The sequence below is a fragment of the Schistocerca americana genome, chromosome 1 (assembly GCF_021461395.2).
Source record: "Schistocerca americana isolate TAMUIC-IGC-003095 chromosome 1, iqSchAmer2.1, whole genome shotgun sequence".
Classification (NCBI taxonomy): Eukaryota; Metazoa; Arthropoda; class Insecta; order Orthoptera; family Acrididae; genus Schistocerca; species Schistocerca americana.
Window position 1 is genome coordinate 668,008,886 of NC_060119.1, and position 20,655 is coordinate 668,029,540.

Consider the following 20,655-nt stretch of genomic DNA (forward strand, 5'->3'; position numbering starts at 1 on the left):
ACCGATGACATCGTTAATTAAGCGAACGAAACACTTCGAAGTGATCAGCGATTGACAATTAGTGGTATGGCTAATGAATTCCAAAATGTTGCTCAAACGTTAATTTACAGGACTGTCGCTGAAGAACTTGCGCATCAAAATCTGTGTGAGGTGGGTTCCAAAAGTGCTCAGTGACCAGCAATATGAGCAAAGAATGCGTAGTGCATGACACTTTTTGGAGCGCTGTAGACAAGATGGAGATGATTTGTTTTCCCTCATTGTTACGGGCGACGAGACATGCACATCGTACATCAGGCAGAATCAAAAGAAAAGTCGGTGCAGTGGTGCCATTCAAGTTCACTTAAACAAGAAAAGTTGAAACAATCTCTGTTTTCCAATCGAAAAATGATGGCTACCGGTTGTTTGTGGACGAATAGGGCGTCCTTATTATTGAATTCATGGACCGTGGGTCAACAGTTACATGTGACGTATGCTATGAAATCCTAACCAAACTGAGACGTGCGATCCAAAATCTACGCAGCGGAAATGAGTAGCTTGGCGTAGTCCTCCGCAACAACGCACGCCCTCATACCGTTGCCAAAACCAAGGAGAAGATTCAAGATTTTGGCTGCGAACGTTTTGATCACCCTCCTTATAGTCCCGACCTTGCATCAACCGACTATCTCCTGTTCTTGCATTTGAAAAAGTGGTTGGGTGGACAACGACTTCAAAAACGACTATGAACTCGAGACTGACGTTACCAACTGTTTCATTTTCTAGGCAGCACATTTCTATGCGGAGGTATGAAAGAAGCTGGTGCAGTGTTAACGGAAAATATGTAGATGTGAACGGTTTTTATGTGGAAAAGTAAAGCAGATACGTAGTAAAATACTACTGTCAGTAAAAACCTTTTCTCAGGAGCTTATGTTTTTTATGACCAAAAACACCGTAAGTTTCGGAATACGGCTGGTAGAAACCCAAATTTTTTCTTTAATGAACATTAAATTTCATCTTTGGCACTGTCAAAGTCATCATTTACTATTGTACCTTAAACGTTAGTACTATAGTATAGCCAGAGTAATCTTTGGAGACGGTTGAAATGGCTCTGAGCACTATGGGACTTAACATCTGTGGTCATCAGTCCCCTAGAACTTAGAACTAATTAAACCTAACTAACCTAAGGACATCACACACACCCATGCCCGAGGCAGGATTCGAACCTGCGACCGTAGCAGTCACGCGGTTCCGGACTGCGCGCCTAGAACCGCTAGACCACCGCGGCCGGCTTTGGAGACGTCAACCAAATTTAAAAGCAATCTTTACGGCTGTCAGCCAGTTATAAACTGTATATTCTGATGATGCTCTCGTTCATTTGAAGTGTGAAAACTTTCAATAAAAATACAAAGTGCGACTTGTGGCTGTTTTCAAAAACTTAGTTTTAACACTTCCTCCCCTGCAGGCAATGCCTCTTCTCAGTAATACCGAATTCGTTTGCCAAGTACAGCTCATGTTCGTAACTCACATAATTAAGCACGATCTTGTGAACTCTACACAGATCTGCTATACAGGTAGCTTATTGAAAAGCCGCCGTTACTATTTGTAAGCAAGAATAAATATGTCACCGTCAACGGTATTACGTGCCCCACTTCGCCCATCGCCTCTCTCCGTACGACGAAACTTGCGCTTCAGCCCAGTGCATTAATGCACAGTTAAGCTACGTTCACACTGAGGGATTTGTCACGGAGATTCGTGCCCGGCACATGTAGCTGATGAGGTGTGGCACAGGTCGCAACTTCCTGCAACTTTTACCTGCAACATCGACGCTAGAATTCCGATAAATACTCTTTTGTGGCACATGTACCGAGCGATAACACGGCACAAATCGCAGATATAATTTCTACTGCACATGCGCAGTTCACAGGCAGACGCGTGGTGTTGCATCTTGGGTACACGTGATCAGCTGTGTACGTTACGTAGCAGTTAATGTTATAACCTGTAATTTCGTCCTATTTTGCTTTCGTTTGCGAAGATTGAGTGGACGAAGAACAACACAATAAAACTAATTGAAAAATTTTGTGAAAGGCGCTCTTTGTGGGATCCATCATCCCCCGATTATAAAAATCTCAACGTCAAACGGAACGAAATTCATCAGTTAGTGTGTTTATTCGGCATTTCTGAGAAAGAGATGGACAGCAAACTCCATAATTTAAGATCTCAATTCCTACAGGAATATAATAAATCAACGACAAAACCATCAGGATCGGGCATAGAAGATGTTTACATATCTAAGTGGTATGCCTACAATTCACTGCTATTCATGAAGGATATAAACACACCAAGAAAGAGTTTATCCACGTATGACTTAAGTAAGAGCATATTTATTTCTCATGAGTCTTATCACAAACTTTTATTTACGTAACACTGATGAATGTGAATGTGTTCTTTGCTGTAGTGCCTGAAAAAAAGTATTTTCGATGAACAATCACTGAACTATCTTCGACACTAATTAAACAAATGTTGCCACTCCACTTGTCCTTCAGCGGTGATAAAATATGCCACAAACTCATTTCTCACTTGCTTTGCGTCTTCGACAACATTTCTGCTGATTCTTGATAGCGATGTAAGTGGTGGATGGTCTCTCCATCTCCCAGGTTCTACAGTCCTTGTTTATAGATTTTTCAGAATCGAAACTACCTGGTGGTGAATAAATTATGCGAGCTTCTAGATTTCTTCATAGGAAGTTGTGAAGATAAATGCAGCACAAAACCACAACAGTTGCTTTATGGGGATCAAGATGAACAGATTTTCGTAGAACACGAAAAACAGACGACAACATCCTAAAGGCATTTTCGATGACTCTTCGGGCTGTACAGAGTCTGTAATTATATACTCTTTCTTTGCTGCCTTTGTTATGATACCTGGAAAGGGTTTCATCATGTGTTCTTGTAGTGAAAAGGCATCGTCAGCCACAATTACGTAGGGGGTGGACACTTCTCTTCCAGGCAGAGGTTCTGGTTCTGGTATGTGAAACTCGCCTGCTTGAAGGGCTTTGTTAAAAGTTGTTCGGTTAAATACACCTCCGTCCGAAATACGTCCTAGCACTCCCACATCTGCATAAAGAAATTGGTAATCGGCATCCACTAATGCCATTAACACAATGCTGAAAGAGTCTTTACAGTTGTAATAAGTGCTTCCAGCATGATCAGGGTCAACAATTCGAACATGTTTTCCATCTAGAGCCCCTATGCAGCGAGGGAAATTCCAGCGAAACTCAAATTCTCGTGCAGTTTGCTTCCATTGTGCTTCAGTTTGCAGTACCTGAAAAAAGTAAACAAAGATTCTCAACATTTTTTTCCATTTTTTAAGGGCACATCAGAAGAAGTAAGAGAAGACGATGACTCACAACTGTAAGAAATACGAAGTATGAGTATGCCAGCACTTGTAGAACTTCTAGTACACATTTGGAGCCACCCCAAATTCCACCGCGGAAGAAAGCGGAAATGACTCAAAATAATTCATCTGCCGATGCTGCATTTGAAGTTTTAAAGAGGACAAGTGAGCCCCTCCTCACGAAAAAAGAAGATAAATTGACGTCATTTTCAAAATATATTGGATGTGAACTACGAGAATTTCCTAATAAAAACTTCTTACCATTCTGCAGAAGAAAACAGAGGACTTAATTTTCGAGGCAAAACTCGAAGGACTAGAAGAATTTGAACAGAGTGACATTATGGAAATAAATGTAATGCCTACAGGTGTTCATGAGGGGCAGCAAACGGAAACACAAAACATTTTTGTTTTAAGAGAAAACGGCCTGCCGGAGTGGCCGGGCGGTTCTAGGCGCTTCAGTCTGGAATCGCGCGACCGCTACGGTCGCAGGTTCGAATCCTGCCTCGGGCATGGATGTGTGTGATGTCCTTAGGTTAGTTAGGTTTAAGTAGTTCTAAGTTATAGGGGACTAATGACCTCAGATGTTAAGTCCCATAGTGTTCAGAGTCATTTCAACCATTTTAAGAGAAAACAATTAAATGTCTACATCTGTGTGTTAAATTGAGTGTTATTTTGTTCTAAGTAATCAATAAAAATAAGTTTTTACCTCCATTTCTCTCTGAAGTTCCTTTATAATAGCCTGACACGTTTTTGGTATTATTTAACTGATTTGGATTTGGAAATGCTATGCACGTACATTAAGGAGCTGTACGACTCTCCAGTAGCTAAAAAGCGTAATGTAACGGCAAGTTGTTCAGCAGGAGTTACAGACTCACGAAAATTTGTATCCTTCAGTGCGTAGTACTGTGCCGTCATATTTAGTAATACTTCACAGTCCGTCGTAGACATAATAACAAAGTATTTGAAGCCCTGTCTATCTTGAAGTTTAAGGTCACGCATCACAGAAGTGTAAGCTCCGTGACTACTCCGTTATTGAGACTGTTACGCACCCACCATCTACGTTCCTTTCTCCGCTTATTCTCCGTATTCACTGTTATATTCACAGCCTAGCGCAAAGAAGTAGAAGTTCTGCGTCGGATGCCATGTTCCGTGAAACTGACTGGCTGCATGTCTCCAGTGAGAACGCTCACGTTTGCTACTTGTGCCGGGCTCTTGCCCTTCCAAGTCGCGAAATACATGTGCTGAGAAATTTTTCTCCGCGCCCGTGCCGGGCACGAATCGCCGCGACAAATCCTTCAGTGTGAATGTTGTCAGGCTGTGTACTACGCAGCTATTCTCTGCTTGAAGGTGAAATGACTGAAAAAAAAATCTTTCAGCGCAGGGATCCTAGTTACAAATGCTTTTTACTTCGTAGTGGAACTAATGATGCAGTAAAATTTCCTAGTACATTATAACTGTGTTTTTCACTCATTATTTCAGGCCCGTACACTAGGCATAACTCTGGTGGATTACAGTAGCTGAAGACATTTTCCCCACCAAAAATCTAATCACACCGCGCACTTCACCACTTTCGGCACGTACGATAGTCTCTGCCATTGCTATCTGTTCTCACCTACTGGGAAACGACACTGCAGTAGTTTCCTAAAAAGTCGGTAGATAGCGTTGCATGCGTGAAACTTCAATCAGGCCTCCCATCAGTTATATATGGGTCACAGGATATTTGTTTTAGAATACGTCGTATGTCGACAAAATTACACGAAGTGTACTTCCATGCTTTTCTACATTCTCACCACATATTTGCACACAATTTTACATGTTAGGAAACGACTGCTGCAGCAATGTGACATCCTCGCGAGGCTCTACCGTGCAAAAGTCTTCCTTCAAACAGGCGTACACTCCGCAGAAGGAGTGGATCTCGAACCCAGGCCCTTTGGTGGTCTCTGGTAACGCATTGTCTCCTAAGCTACCCATGCACGCCACGTAATGTAACTAACAGCTTCTGTCTGCCATTAACTCCTTCCCGTGCTCTAAACTCCCTGGAAATCATCCTACGAACTGGGTTGGACCGTCAAGATGTTTCCATAGTCTACAGAGCGTTTGCGGGGTGATTACTTTGATCCACCATCGTCAGTACATTCCTATGAAACTTCCAGGTCCCCCTACAAATGGCTTCAAACTTCAGAGGAAGCCAAGACTTTATTTCTTCCAAATGGTTCAAATGGCTCTGAGCACTATGGGACTTACATCTGAGGTCATCAGTTCCCTAGAACCTAGAACTACTTAAACCTAACCAACCTAAGGACATCACACACACCCATGCCCGAGGCATGTTTCGAACCTGCGACCATAGCGGTCTCGCGGTTCCAGACTGAAGCGCCTAGAACCGCTCCGCCACACCGGCCGGCATTATTTCTTCCAATAGGATCATTACCTTTCATAAAAGTACGTAAACAAATTGTTTGTCAAATGACAGATTCTCACGTAGTTCTTCAGTATTTAAATGGGGAAGATTTCGGTTCGAAGTGCGGCTTTAATGTTGAGACATATGCTCCATAAGCTCAACAAGGCCGTAGGTGCGGAAGCAGTGTTTTCCAAAAACTTTCACCTTAATCGTTTTAAGGAAACCACGGAAAGACCTACATCTTCACGACCTGATGCGGATTTGAATCCCGATCTCCGGCATGTGGCTCCAGCCCCTAACCACTGCATCACCTTAAAGACGGAACTACAACACACAATTCGATATAATACCCACCAGCTGCAACGGCAACAGAGGTATTAATGTAGTGGTAATGCACTATTTTTGGAGTGGAGAAAAAGCTCTGCCAGTTAGAAGATGTGACAGAAAAAATCTGTACCCAGTAAATTTACTACGCTGTCGTTCTGTTTTGATGCTCGCACTGGATTAACGTTCCTTAGATTCAGACAGTATCCGTTTACATCATTAATGTCGATATTATAATTTTCCTTACCTAAACAAGGCGGAATAAATATGACTGAAGCCTGGTATAGCGCTCCACGCACATGATTAGTTGTTGGTCATACGTTAACAACAGATCTGCCGAGTAGTTCGGAGTCTGAATTCCCTGAATGCTACTAGGCATTATTCTGCTGTGAGTCGACGCTGTTGTTACGGAAAGTAATTGCCTCAGTATCTGAGACGCGAGGTAGTGTTGGTGAAACTTTTTAACGAGGAAAGAGTACGACTTTCCGCCTGGCGTAACGCGGTAGCGCTTCTCAGAGTGAGGATCTGACCCAGAGGTGCTTGCCGGCAGAACTGCACGCCTGAGGAGGCACGCTTGGCGAAGAGGAAACGTCGATGGTTCTCATCACTTCATTCGTCGTTACTTGTTGGCCTGCGCGTGCAGAAACGCGGCAGCATGCAGAAACTTTTCGTTCCTTCATATCTTCTACGTACTGGATACATTCAGATCCTCTATGTACTGGATACATTCTGTACTAACACGTTGCCACGAGGAGTGTGTTCCCACTTTCTTTGTCTTCCTTTCTTTTCTACATATTGCGATCTGTGTAAAACAGGAAGAGAACCTTTGAGTCGTCACAACTCGACAAATATATGAAAACACAAGAGCCTTACTGAATGTGGAGAGCTGCACTGTGCACTAATGGATGGGACACCCTACATGATCGATCACTAATAATGTTTCGCCGTTCATTCACTTGTTGCCCTGAAACCGGTTGCTCTCAGATGAGCACAGTGTTCAGTTTTGTGTGAGCACAGTGTTCGATTTTGTGTGACACGAAATGTTTTCATCTATTTTATAGCGTATAATCCACCCAATTGTTATCAGGAGAAAGAAAACTGCCGTTCTACGGATCGGAGTGTGGAATGCCAGATCCCTTAATCGTGCAGGTAGGTTAGAAAATTTAAAGAGGGAAATGGATAGGTAAAAGTTAGATATAGTGGGAATTAGCGAAGTTCGGTGGCAGGAGGAACAAGACTTTTGATCAGGTGCATACAGGGTTATAAATACAAAATCCAATAGGGGTAATGCAGGAGTAGGTTTAATAATGAATAAAAAATTAGGATTGCGGGTAAGCTACTACAAAGAGCATAGTGAACGCATTATTGTGGCCAAAATAGACACGAAGCCCACACCTACTACAGTAGTACAAGTTTATATGCCAACTAACTCTACAGATGACGAAGAAATTGAATAAATGTATGATGAGATAAGAGAAATTATTCAGAATGAAGAAGAAAATTTAATAGTCATGGGTGACTGGAATTCGATAGTAAGAAGAGGTAGAGAAGGAAGCTTAGTAGGTGAATATGGATTGGGGGGGGGGGGAGAAATTTAAAGAGGAAGCCACCTGGTAGAATTTTGCACAGAGGATTGTATACATGGAAGAAGCCTGGAGATACTGAAAGGTTTCAGATAGATTATATAATGGTAAGACAGAGATATAGGAACCCGGTTTTAAATTGTAAGACATTTCTAGGGGCAGATGTGGACTCTGGCCACAATCAATTGGTTATGAACTGTAGATTAAAACTGAAGAAACTGCAAAAAGGTGGGAATTTAGAGGCAGGACATGGATAAACTGACTAAACCAGAGGTTGTCCAGAGTTTCAGGGAGAGCATAAGGGAACAATTGACAAGAATGGGGGAAGAAAATACAGTAGAAGAAGAATGGGTACCTTTGAGGGATGAAGTAGTGAAGGCAGCAGAGGATCAAATAGGTAAAAAGACGAGGGCTAGTAGAAATCCTTGGGTGACAGAAGAAATATTGAATTTAATTGATGAAAGAAGAAAATACAAAAATGTTGTAAATGAAGCAGGCAAGAGGGAATACAAATATCTGAAAAATGAGATCGACAGGAAGAGCAAAATGGCTAAGCAGGCATGGCTAGAGGACAAATGTAAGGGTGTAGAGGCTTATCTCACTAGGGGTAAGATAGATAGTGCCTACAGGAAAATTAAAGAGACCTTTGGAGAAAAGAGAACCACTGGCATGAATATCAAGAGCTCAGATGGAAACCCAGTTATAAGGAAAGAAGGGAAAGCAGAAAGGTGGAAGGAGCATATAGAGTGTCTATACAAGGGCGATGGACTTAAGAGCAAAATTATGGAAATGGAAGAGGATGTAGATGAACATGAAATGGGAGATACGATACTGCGTGAAGAGTTTGACAGAGCACTGAAAGATCTAAGTCGAAACAAGGCCCCGGGAGTACATAACATTCCATTAGAACTACTGACAGCCTTGGGAGAGCCAGTCCTGACAAAACTCTACCATCTGTTGAGCAAAATGTATCAGACATGCGAAATACCCTCAGACTTCAAGACCCAAAGAAAGCAAGTGTTGACAGATGTGAAAATTACCGAACTATCAGTTTAATAAGTCAGGCTGCAAAATACTAACGCGAATTCTTTACAGACGAATGGAAAAACTGGTAGAGCCGACCTCGGGGAAGATCAGTTTGGATTTCGTAGAAATATTGGAGCACATGAGGCAATACTGACTCTACGACCTATCTTAGAAGCTAGATTAAGAAAAGGCAAACCTACATTTATAGCATTTGTAGACTTAGAGAAAGCTTTTTACAACGTTGACTGGAATACTCTCTTTCAAATTCTGAAGGTGGCAGGGGTAAAATACAGGGAACGAAAGGCTATTTACAAATTGTACAGAAACCAGATGGCAGTTATAATAGTCGAGGGGCATGAAAGTGAAGCAGTGGTTGGGAAGGCAGTGAGACAGGGTTGTAGCGTCTCCCCAATGCTATTCAGTCAGTATATTGAGCAAGCAGTAAGGGAAACAAAAGAAAAATTCGGAGTAGGTATTAAAATCCATGGAGAAGAAATAAAAACTTGGAGGTTCGCCGATGACATTGTAATTCTGTCAGAGACAGCAAAGGACCTGGAAGAGCAGCTGAACGGAATGGACAGTTTCTTGAAAGGAGGATATAAGATGAACATCAACAGAAGCAAAACGAGGATAATGGAATGTAGTCGAATTAAGTCGGGTGATGCTGAGGGAATTAGATTAGCAAATGAGACACTTAAAGTAGTAAAGAAGTTTTGCTATTTGGGGAGCAAAATAACTGATGATGGTCGAAGTAGAGAGGATATAAAATGTAGATTGGCAATAGCTAGGAAAGCGTTTCGGAAGAAGAGAAATTTGTTAACATCGAGTATAGATTTAAGTGTCAGGAAGTCGTTTCTGAAAGTATTTGTATGGAGTATAGCCATGTATGGAAGTGATACATGGACGATAAATAGTTTGGAGAAGAGGAGAATTGAAGGTTTCGAAATGTGGTGCTACAGAAGAATGCTGAAGATTAGATGGGTAGATCACATAACTAATGAGGCGGTATTGAACAAAATTGGGGAGAAGTTTGTGGCACAACTTGGCTAGAAGAAGGGATCGGTTGGTAGGATATATTCTGAGGCATCAAGGGATCATCAATTTAGTATTGGATGGCAGCGTGGAGGGTAAAAATCGTAGAGGGAGACCAAGAGATGAATACACTAAGCAGATTCAGAAGGATGTAGTTTGCAGTACGTACTGGGAGATGAAGAAGCTTGCACAGGATAGAGTAACATGGAGAGCTGCATCAAACCAGTTTCAGGACTGAAGACCACAACAACAACAACAATCCACTCAACAAGCTGAACATTTTCCTGTTATACCTTTGCTGTAGATCATCGTATCATCGTTAACAGACACTAATTCTCAGTTCTAATATTTCGGTTATTGTATTAGAACAACCGACAAATATCTCACAAGTTTTTGCATGGAGAGTAATCTTACTTACTTCACGTGTCCGGATCAACTATACTGTATATTTCCAGTAATCAGTGACAAGGATGGCCTTATTATTTGTAATGATAAGCTCTGCCATTGTGGAAGTTTTGCCTATTTTTGAGCATATCATTAGATGTTCATGATCCTGTATTGCACCACAATCACAGTCCCTCTCTTTATATCCCCATTTTCTCAGGCTGATTTGCACAGTACGACGACAGTTCTTAAGCGGTTAACGCGTTCGATGTCAGAAACAGTTAATGATCTCGAGTAGCCAAATATTCTTTAGGCTTTATTAACGTCCGATAAATGTAATTTTGACACAAATGTTCTCGCAATATAGCAGACGGCTCGTCTAAAGATTTGGTTATTCGGATATATCTTCATCGGGACAGCAGTTAGCTGTGCAGCATTTGGTAGCTGTATAATGGGTGTCTGTGATCATCAGGCTCTTTCGTTATTTCGGACTCCTCGGAATCCAAACTACATCTTGTTTACTGTACATACTTTGGCCTTGTTTAGGATCTAGCTGCAGCTTGCCTTCTGATTGTGGGTGGTGCTATGACGACAGTGTGGTAAATTTCATGAACTGGCGTTGGTTTTAGGCAGCCAAATACTAAGGACACTGTCTCATTAATTACCGTGTCGACATTTTGGCGTGTAAAAGTTTGTAGGCCTGTCAGACAGGTGCTGCATGCTCTCCTGCAATAAAGCAAACTGCGGGAGCAGAAGGTCTCAGCATTTGAGGTTCAGACTCCCATTCGTGCTGGTGAAATTTCGAACGATATTATTCTTCGCACGTTTTCCTGTTTCCATTTTTTTCAGTCATCAGTCTTCTGACTGGTTTGATGCGGCACGCCACGAATTCCTCTCCTGTGCCAACCTCTCTATGTGAAAGTAGTACTTGCAACTTACGTCCTCAATTATTTGCTGGATGTATTCCAATCTCTGTCTCATCTACAACTTTTCCTCTCCGTAGCTCCCTCTAGTACCATGGAAGTCATTCCCTGTTATCTAACAGATGTCGTATCGTCCTATCCTTTCTCCTTGTCAGTGTTTTCTACGTACTTCTTTCCTCTACGATTCGGCGCAGAACCTCCTCACTCTTTACCTTACCAGTCCAACTAAATTTCAACATTCGTCTGTAGCACCACATTTCAAATGCTTAGATTCTCTTCTGTTCCGGTTTAGCCAAAGTCTATGTTTCACTACCATACAATGCTGTGCTTCAAATGTATATTCTCAGAAATTTCTTCCTCAAATTAAAGCCTATGTTTGATACTTCTCTTGGCAAGGAAAGCCCTTTCTGCCGGTGCTAGTCTGCTTTTTATGTCCTCCTTGCTCCGTCTATCATTTGGTTATTTTGCTACCTAGGTAGCAGAATTCTTTAACTTCATCTACTTTGTGACCATCAATCCTGATGTTAAGTTTCTCGCCATTCTCGTTTCTGCTACTTCGTATTACATTCGTCTTTCTCCCATTTACCCTCAATCCATATTCCATACTCATTAGACTGTTTATTCTATTTTGTAGATTCTGTAATTCCGCTTCACTTTCACCCAGGATAGCAATGTCATCAGCGAATCGTATCACTGATATCCTTTCAGCTTGAATTTTAATTCCACTCCTGAACCTTTGTTTTACTTCCATCAGTGTTTCTTCGATGTACAGATTGTGCGGTAGGCTACTTCTCTGTCTTACGGCATTTTTGATCGGAGCACTTCGTTCTTGGTCGTCCACTCTTTATTATTCTCTCTTGGCTCCTGTACATATTATATATTACCCCTCTCTCCGTATGGTTTACCCCTCTATATCTCAGAATTTCGAACATCTTGCACAATTTTACATTGTCGAACGCTCTTTCCAGGTCGACAGATCCTATGAACGCGTCTTGATTTTTCTTTAGTCTTTCTTCCAGCATCCCCCACAACGTAAGAATTGCCTCTCTGATGCCTTTACCTTTCGTGAAGCCGGACTGATAGTCAACTAACACATCCTCAAATTTATTTTCTTATGTATATTATCCTTGTCAGCAAGTTGGATGCATGAGCTGCTAAGCTGATTGTGCGTCAATTCTCTCACTTGTCATCTCTTGCAGTCTTCGGAATTGTGTGGATAATATTTTTTCGAAAGTCAGACTTATACATTCTACATACCAACGTGAACAGTTGCTTTTTTGCCACTTCCCCTAAAGATTTTAGAAATTCTGATGAAATGAAATCGATCTCTTCTGTCTTATTTGATCTTAAATTCTCCAAAGCTTTCTTATATATTGATTGTAATAATTGATCCCCTATCTCATCGACTCCTGTTTCATCTTCTGTCACATCAGACAAATCTTCCCCCTCATAGAGGCCTTCAATGCACTGTTTCCACCTATCTGCTCTCTCCTCTGCATTTAACAGAGGAATTCCCGCTGCACTCTTAATGTTACGACCTTTGCTATTAATTTCACCGAAGGCTGCTTTGACTTTCCTATATTCTGAGTCAGTCCATCCGACAATGATTTATTTCTCGATTTCTTCAAATTTTTCATGCAGCCATTTCGTCTTAGCTTCCCTGCACTCCCTTTTTATTTCATTCCTCAGTAACTTGTATTTCTGTCCCGGAATTTCCCTGAGCACTTTTGTACTTCCTTCTTTCATCGAGCAACTGAAGTATTTCTTCTGTTTCCAGAATGAGATTTTCACTCAGCAGCGGAGTGTGCGCTGATATGAAACTTCCTGGCAGATTAAAACTGTGTGCCCGACCGAGACTCGAACTCGGGTCCTTTGCCTTTCGCGGGCAAGTGCTCTACCAACTGAGCTACCGAAGCACGACTCACGCCCGGTACTCACAGCTGTACTTCTCCCAGTACCTCGTCTCCTGCCTTCCAAACTTTACAGAAGCTCTCCTGCGAACCTTGCAGAACTTCTGTTACTATTCTTCTGATACCTGTGTTTCCTTCGCAGTTACTTTCCTTGTATTTATGTTTTTCTTTACAACTTCTGTGATTGTCCTTTTTATAGCAGTCCATTCCTCTTCAACTGTACTGCCTACAGATCTATTCCTTATCGCTGAATCTATAGCCTTAGAGAACTTCAAGCGTATCTTATCATTCCCTAGAACTTCTGTATCCCACTTCTTTGCGTATTGATTCTTCCTGACTAATCTCTTAAACTCCAGCCTACTCTTCATCACTAATGAATTGTTATGTGAGTCTATATTTGTTAATCGGCACACCTTACAATCCAATGTCTGATTACAGATTCTCTGCCTAACCATGATGCAGTCTAACTGAAATCTTCCTGTATCTCCGGCCTTTCCAAGTTTACCTCCTCCTCTTGTGCTTCTTTAATAGAGAATTTTCTATTCTTGAAAGTCTCTTCTGGGTTGGTGTCCCTGATCCTAAAATCGGATTTTAGGATCCGGGAGCAAACCCGAAGAGACTTACAAGACCTAGTAACGCCGGAAAAGCCTACGAAACCACAGTATTCGTTATTACTAGCTGACATTGACTGCAGTATTCAATTAGTCTTTCTCCTCTTTCACTCCTTGTACCAAGCCCGTTTGTATTCTCCCTTAACCTTTTCTTCTACTCCTTCTCATACAACTGTATTCCAATCCTGCGTGACTATTAGATTTTCGTTTCCATTTACGTATTTAATTACCCATTCAGTATCATCAATATTATGTCTGTCTCTTCCTCTTTGGCTTGTAATGTCAGCACTATACCTGAACTATTGTTGTCGGTTTCGATTTTTCGTTAATTCTGATGAGAAAAACTCACTGAACTGTGCACAGTAACTCACTGTCTTCCTTATCTTCCTATTCCTAACGAATCGTACTCCCATTATACCATTTTCTGCCGCTGTTGATATTTATCTATACTCATCTGACCAGAGATCGTTGTCTTATTTCCATTTCACTTCACTGACATCCACTTACCTAGAGTGAGCCCTAGCGTTTCCCTTCTCAGATTTTCTAGTTTCCCCGCCACTTTCAAACTTCTGACATTCTACGGCCCAATTCGTAGAACATCAACCTTTCGTTGGTTTTCAATCTTTTTCTCATAGTCACCTTCCCCTTGGCAGTCCCCTCTCTGAGATCCGAATTGGGGTCTATTCCAGTATCTTTCACCAATGGAGAGCTGATCATGATGCTTTTTTATTACAGGCCACATGTCCTCTGGAAGCACACTTTGTGTCTTTAAAGTACTGGTTTCTATTCTCAAATGCATCCTCATGCCGTTGATCATTTCCTATTCTTCCACCTTCAGGAGGAGTTTCCCATCCGAAGGGCAAGATGGCCTGTCCACTCCTCCACCCTCTTTGACAAGGCTGTTAGCAAATTGAGGAGAGCCGGAATTAGTGGCCAAGCGGTTCTAGGCGCTACAGTCTGGAACCGCGCGACCGCTACGGTCGCAGGTTCGAATCCTGCCTTGGGCATGGATGTGTGTGATGTCCTTAGGTTAGTTAGGTTTAAGTAGTTCTAAGTTCTAGGGGACTCATGACCACAGCAGTTAAGTTCCATAGTGCTCAGAGCCATTTGAACCATTTTTTAGATTGAGGAGACCGACTTGTTATGCCACAAGTCTTCAGCCGTCATTACTGCTACCTGCACGATCGTAGGACCGACTGAGCCTCTGATTCAGAGCCTCCACTCGACTTCACAACAAAGGACCTCAGTCAACTCTGTGGACGATAATTCAGATGGTAGCTCTGCCTTAATCTCGCAAATAACGCTGTCAGTCATTACTACTCCAGCCAGCTGCCTGAAACGACATAGAATCTGATCTAATAGAAAGCGACACACATGTTTAGTACCAACATGAGCCACAACCGGCAGTTGAATGTGCTCCTCATGGCATCCAGGAGCATCCGATCCACATCTCAAATACTCTTCCTGGTATGATGACAGAGTGCACATATGATTCCCTACCGTCCTTCACAGCCATATCCTTACAGAGCCTCATTACGCATGATCGTTGAAGCTTCCAACTACCACTAATCCCACACTCTGCGAATGCACAGGACCTGATTTCAAGATGCACTGTGTACCATTGTCTCGCATGCATCCTACTCTTCTGAGTATGTCTGGCCACATCTGAGATGCACACAGTTGATATCGATAGTTGCCGCTCAGTCAGAACATCTTTGCCTGGTTGATGTGAAACCAGTGGACTTACTTCCCCAAGTGGACAGTGGTAAGGCGACCAGCAGCAATACGTTGATACCTTGGAGACACAATATGCCGCTTGGGGTTTGTTGGTGCTGCGGACATGTTGATCTTCCAGGCAGACCGATCATTGAGGCTGAATCGGCAGCATGGCACGAGAGCCTTTGATGCTGAGACGCCTACCCGATTTAGAGCCACTCAACCATTTGTCGGAGAGCAACATGGCCTGGAATTTCTTCTCATCTGAAAACTGTTGAAACCTTTATGGTAATCAACTACCTCCGTCGTTTGACAGTGATTTAAACTTGTGAAACAGGTGTCCTGAGCACCTTTCATCATGCTTAAGTCGTGCCTTACAGTTACGTTTTCTGTGCCTTGCATACGAATGGGAGAGAGTGTGTTGTCAGATTTGCTGCATGCGAGTGTTATTTGCTTAATTTACTCGTTAACTATACCAGACGAGTGGTTAACATCCTTATGGGGGGTGAGTAGCACTTTGTTGCTCATGCAAGATTAGCTTACTATATTGTTATTATTTGAGTGAGCTGTGCTATTAAGAGATTTGGTCTAAAACTTCTTTGTTGTTTCGCTTTTCATGTCCTTGTGTAAGCTGTGAAGCTGTTTTTTGTGTGTGTGTGTGTGTGTGTGTGTGTGTGTGTGTGTGTGTGTGTGTGTGTGTGTGTGTGAGTATGTGTGTATGTGTGTGTGTGTGTGTGTCAGTAGGAACTAACGCAATTTCGTATGTTTCAGGGGAGTATAGGATAAGACTGTTATTATACGTTCAAATGGCTCTAAACAATGTGGGACTTAACATCTGAGGTCATCAGTCACCTAGACTTAGAACTACTTAAACCAAACTAACCTAAAGACATCACATACATCCATGCCCGAGGCAGGATTCGAATCTGCGACAGTAGCAGCAGCGCGGTTCCGGACTGAAGCTCCTAGAACCGCTGGGCCACATGGGTCGGCAGATGATTACTTTTCAGAGCATTCACACAAGGTTGGTGCCGGTGGCGACACCTACAAAGTGCTGACATGAGTAAAGTTTCCAACTGATTTCTCATACACAAACAGCAGTTGACCGGCGTTGCCTGGTGAAACGTTGTTGTGATGCCTCGTGTAAGGAGGAGAAATGCGTACCATCACGTCCGACTTCGATAAAGGTCGGATTGTAGCCTATCGCGACAGCGGTTTATCGTATCGCGACATTGCTGCTCGCGTTGGTCGAGATCCGATGACTGTTAGCAGAATATGGAATCGGTGGGTTCAGGAGAGTAATACGGAACGCCGCGCTGGATCCCAACGGTCTCGAATCACTAGCAGTCGAGATGACAGGCATCTTATCCGCATGGCTGTAACGGATCGTGCAGCCACGTCTCGATCCCTGATTCAACAGATGGGGACGTTTGCAAGACAACAACCATCTGTACGAGCAGTTCGGAGACGGCTGCAGCAGTATGGACTATCAGCTCGGAGAACATGGCTGCGGTTACCCTTGACGCTGCATCACAGACAGGTGCGCATGCGATGGTGTACTCAACAACGAACCTGGGTGCACGAATGGCAAGACGTCATTTTTTCGGATGAATGCAGGTTCTGTTTACAGCATCATGATGGTCGCATCTGTGTTTGGCGACATCGCAGTGAACGCACATTGGAAGCGTGTCACCCGGCGTGATGGTATGGGGTGCCATTGGTTACACGTTTCGGTCACCTCTTGTTCATATTGACGGCACTTTGAACAGTGGACGTTACATTTCAGATGTATTACGGCCCGTGGCTCTACCTTCATTCGATCCCTGCGAAATCCTACATTTCAGCAGGATAATGCATGTTGCAGGTCCTGTACTGGCCTTTCTGGATACAGAAACTGTTCGACTGCTGCCCTGGCCAGCACATTCTCCAGATCTCTCATCAACTGAAAACGTCTGGTCAATGGAGGCCGAGCAACTGCCTCGTCACGATACGCCACTCACTACTATTGATGAACTGTGGTATCGTGTTGAAGCTGCATGGGCAGCTGTACCTGTACACGCCATCCGAGCTCTCTTTGAGTCAATGCCCAGGCGTATCAAGGCCGTTATTACGGCCAGAAGTGGTTGCTCTGGGTACTGATTTCTCAGGATCTATGCACCCAAATTGCGTGAAAATGTAATCACATGTCAGTTCTAGTATATTTGTCCAGTGAATAGCCGTTTATCATCTGCATTTCTTCTTGGTGTAGCAATTTTAATGGCCAGTATATAATCACCTGAATATGAGCATAATATGCTCGAAACACGTTGCAGTATGTTAAAGTAAACAAAAACACAAATTATAATGACCAGTAGGAAAAAATACAAAGAAAAGATTTTGACTTTTACAGAGCAATTATGCTGTCTTCGAGGGAGTTGTCGTGGGCAGCACAGAATTTCTGGAAGGCCAGCGTTTATTGTTGACCGTGTAAGTTTGAGAGACGGCGCAGTATGATTCATTAGCGGCGCGGGATGCCGGAGGTCTGGCGGGGGATTGAGACTGGCATCCGGCGCGGCCTCTGCGGCCTGTCGCCGCGTCACGGCGGCGGCTGCCAGCCGGCCCGCTGTCAGGTGCTCGCGGCAGGTGGGGGCGGGGGCGGGGGCGGCGTCACAGCGCAGCCACGGGCCGCGTGCCCCGCGTGCCTGCTCTGCCCTCTGCCGCCGCCGCCGCCGCCCCCACCTGCCGCCACGGCACTGCTGCACTGCTGCCTCCGGCTACTGGCGCGTTCTCTGACACACGTTGATGGTTAGCGATGGTAATTTTTCACAGAACCAGCTTTCCAGCTAGAAGCGAGTCCAAGGAGGTTGGCAGAAGGGAATCCCCCATACACAGAACATTTTAATGAAATGGTGCGTACGACGACTATTCGTAAATGGAAAACAGTGTGAAAAATCAAAAACGTCTTATTTGTAACAGTTAGTCAGTTCCAACTATTTGCTACGTACTCATCGCTCCGACTGTCATAGCATTGTACCAACTTTCCAGTACCCTCGCCATAGATAGTGGCTGCCTGTGCTTTCCGCCAATTCTATAGCTGACTGGCAGTTCGTTGTCTCAATGTTGTCTTCATAACGAATGTTTCATGTGAGCAGAAATGAAACTCAGGGGATGCCTATTATGGACTGTATAGTGGATGATCAAATACTTGCCATCGAAAACACTGCAAGAACATCTTCATTGCCCTCACAGAGTGCGACCGAGAATTGTCGTGAAGAAGGAAACGCATGACAGTTATGCTAAGTGGATGGCGTGACATCAGGCGCAATCTCTCACCTGGCCCTCATACCTGGCGTGAGGCACTAGTTTCTAGACATCTGTACGTGCTCACTGTGCACTCACAACTGAACAGAGGGACGTGACTCAATCGACGGGCATACCAGTGACACTGCCCAGGACATTTATGTAAATCTTCATCGGAGTTTCAGAGTGGTTTCCGTTTCAAAAATGGTTCAAATGGCTCTGAGCACTATGGGACTCAACTGCTGAGGTCATTAGTCCCCTAGAACTTAGAACTAGTTAAACCCAACTAACCTAAGGACATCACAAACATCCATGCACGAGGCAGGATTCGAACCTGCAACCGTAGCGGTCTTGCGGTTCCAGACTGCAGCGCCTTTAACCGCACGGCCACTTTGGCCGGCTTTTCCGTTTCACATCCAGTCGTAGCTTGCTTACTTTCGAACAGCGCCCATACTTTTACACACGTAATCTACATCTACATCTACATCTGCATCTATTCTCTGTTAATCACTATGAAGTGCATCGCAGAGGGCATGTCCCACTGTACCAGTAGTGCTTTTTCTGGTACCATTCACATATGGAATGTGGGAAGAACTATTTTTTAAATACTTCTGCCTCGGGCATGGATGTGTGTGATGTCCTTAGGTTCGTTAGGTTTTATATCCAAGCTAAAATTAAGAGAACATCCAAGAAATACACAAGGTCCATCGACGAGGGCGTGGGCTGCAACACTCTTCACTGGAATGCGATTCTCCTTGTCTGCTGATGTTGTTGTAAGTTCAATGTTTTCTATGGTTTTGTAGGCTGTTGTGCGGGTACGACGAAACCTCCTGTGGGGCAGTCTACAAAACCATAGAAAACATTGAACTTACAACAATATCAGCAGACAAGAAGAATCGCATTCCAGTGAAGAGTGTTGCAGCCCACGCCCTCGTCGATGGATCTTGTGTATTTCTTGGATGTTCTCTTAATTTTAGCTTGGTTATAAACGACACCTTTTCACATGGAAATGGATGGCTCACTGTTGCCATAGTAAGAGGTGGTAGCGGAGTCCCCAGTGTACCTGGTCTTGAAAGTTTTAACGATAGAGATGTGATTGCCTATCGTACCTATCATATATTTGAAATTGGTAATAAAGATTTTGGAAAATCAGCTTATGATTCAACATCTCCTCTTGTCTTGTATACTCGTAGCAAAACGGTCTAGGGGACTGATGACCTTAGATGTTAAGACCCATAGTGCTTAGAGCCATTTGAACCATTTTTTCCCTCTGTCGGTAACCAAATAGGAGGAGGAATCGTCTCTCAATTATACTATAGCGTAGTGATCGTATATTGACCTATCTGTACTGGAAAACAGCGCCTCGTTATTTGCTGTTCTGAGTTGAATGGATAAACCAGACCAATTAATTGCTTATCATTCTTACAAGAGAGAGCAATTCAAACTGTCGAAATATTTCTTGTCATGGGCACCACGAACGCGTTCGTGCTTTGCAAGGAGATGTAAACGGGCGGAAGACAGAAGTGCATCACATCCCAGTTTTTTCTACAGTTAAGGAACCTATATGCCCCACTTCCAGAGATTGTCGTCTCCTGTTACTGGACCTAGCAGATTTATCGTATGACATTTTGCCGAAAAGACACGAAAAGCGAAAAAACCCACATACAACATGTGCCTGTAAAGTGTGCTCCGAAGCCAGTAAGAGACAAAAGGGAGAGGTGGACCGAAAGGAAACGTCCTGGTAGTGTCCGAACCGTAACGTAAACCTCTGTACGCCTGAGTGTCTTCAAATACACCGCAAGGAGGGAAGTTTTGTGTAAGAATGGCGTGTACAAGATTTTTTTTAGGAATAAAGTCATGGCTCATTAAAACTATTTGTATATCTGCTAATTTTACTGTCTCGTAATCCACTTTTACCGAATAGTTAAGCATATTTCATCGTCGGAAATTGCACATTTATTGCGTTTATAGTTCCAACGCTATGATCGTTGGAAGATGTGTTAAAAAAAGCCGTCCACCTGCCCCAACCACACTGACTGAGTCCCGTATACAAACAGTTAAACAACAAACACATTTGTGACCGAAGGCATTCCTGTA